A 1,900-nucleotide genomic window follows, 5' to 3' on the forward strand; every position below is an offset into this window, starting at 1 on the left:
GATTTTTCCCCCGGAACCACCCTTACCAAAATGACTGTATTAACTACAATACTACTGAGTGATTATTTGTAAAATTATTTATCAATATAGGAAATCCATCTATCCACAACCTAACTTACACTTAAATTTCAGGAAGTCTTACTGCACTAAATACACATTTCTTCTGGGGCAGTCTTCTTGGTAACTCTGAAATTGTTTTTGAGTTGTTCTCACCTCAGATTCAGTTCCTTCTGATGTTTTGTGGCTCACTATCACTCACTGAGTAGAGAAAAATGTGCCCTGCGGTTCCTGTGACAATCGTTTTGCTGACAGAGTGATGGTGTTTTAAAATATTGCACAGGAAGTACTTTTAAGAAAGGTTGCTTGGTGTCAAAAGCAGAGCCACCTGTCTGCAGAAGACCTCTTGACTCTCAATGTAACCTGAGTCAGGATTGAAAACCATCCATTGTCACAGAATTCAAGCATATTTAAGGGCAGTTTCTCTAATTCTTAATGCTCACCATTCATTTTGGATTGAGAAACTTGTACAGTTAATCTGGCAGACCGCACAGAGAACTTCTCAACAATTGAATCATTCTGCAGGATTTTTTTTTGTTTAAAATGGGATTTCAGTGTAAGCAAATGAGGGAAAAAAGCCACAGATTTCACAAATATAGCTTCTGATCCCTGTATGGAGGCAATAAATCATTTCCTTGCCCCAATTTTCCTACTCTCTACACTAAAGCAATATGTAATGTTTCCCTTTTTTGAAGGAGCAATTCATTAAACTCTCAGTTTCTCTATAAATTAAGATAGAACCTATAGATACCCCAAATCACCAAAATGTGAGATGCTAAATTGAAGTTATTTTGTCTTTAGTAATGCCAAGTATCTAGATGTTTTAATTCATCAACATTTAACTAAATAATTTGTACATCTTATTGTTATGCACCCACTTATTCACACAAATAAAACTGATAAGTCAGTGCATACCCATTGATTCATTCTATTATCAAGATATAATCATCTGAGATGACATTTTTAAATAGTATGATAACAGTTAAAGATGTACACATTTTGACTGAATCCCACACAGCCAGGGACCCCAAAACATATTATTTTCATATGATTCTTAATAGTTACTTGGCTTAAAAAAAAATCACATTTGATATTTTCCTCCTAAAAAATCTGTGGCAAACCCATACGCTGCAGTTAAGATTACAGACTGGTTAAGAACGAATGTACCTATTTGGTTTTCGGTTGAAGATAACAAACGGTTCCTCATGATCATTTTTGTGGAGCTGTTATCCTAGACAGGCTCCCAAAATCTTTGTGATTGTCACAATCAAAGAATACCATGTCCTGTACTATGATGCCCAATTTACAGAGAAACCCAACAGAGAGAGGTTACCTCCCTTCTCTCGAGAAAAACTGGGAGTTGAACACAGGACAGGAAATGGGCTTTGCCACTTTCCACTCCAGGCTTCTCCCACTAGACTTTATCTAGAAAGATCACTAATGGTCAAGCAGGGCAGGTACTACACAACTAACTTCTATTGGGGTTTTTACTTAAGAGAGACTAATTCTTTATTTTAGTTGCTTGAAATGAGAGTTCTGTAAAAGGTGACCTCCATCCTCGGCCCTCTGGGCACTATCACTGGGATTAATTACTTGTGACTATTAAAGAGAATGCTGCCCAGAATGTTCTTCCTGTAGTTTATACTGCTGGTTCCTTTCATGTGATTCTTGACATGTATATTTCTACCCTTAATGCAATGGAATATTTCACTAATAAAAAACTTTCTATGAAATTGCACTGGAAACTGTATGTTATGTCATCAGGTGTTCAGTGGTCTATGGAGTTTCATTTGAAAGGTGCTCTTCGCCTGTGGATGGAATCAGGCTTGAGTCATACCTCTTA

Source organism: Bison bison, unplaced genomic scaffold, assembly GCF_000754665.1.
Source record: "Bison bison bison isolate TAMUID 2011002044 unplaced genomic scaffold, Bison_UMD1.0 scf7180017864092, whole genome shotgun sequence".
NCBI lineage: Eukaryota > Metazoa > Chordata > Mammalia > Artiodactyla > Bovidae > Bison > Bison bison.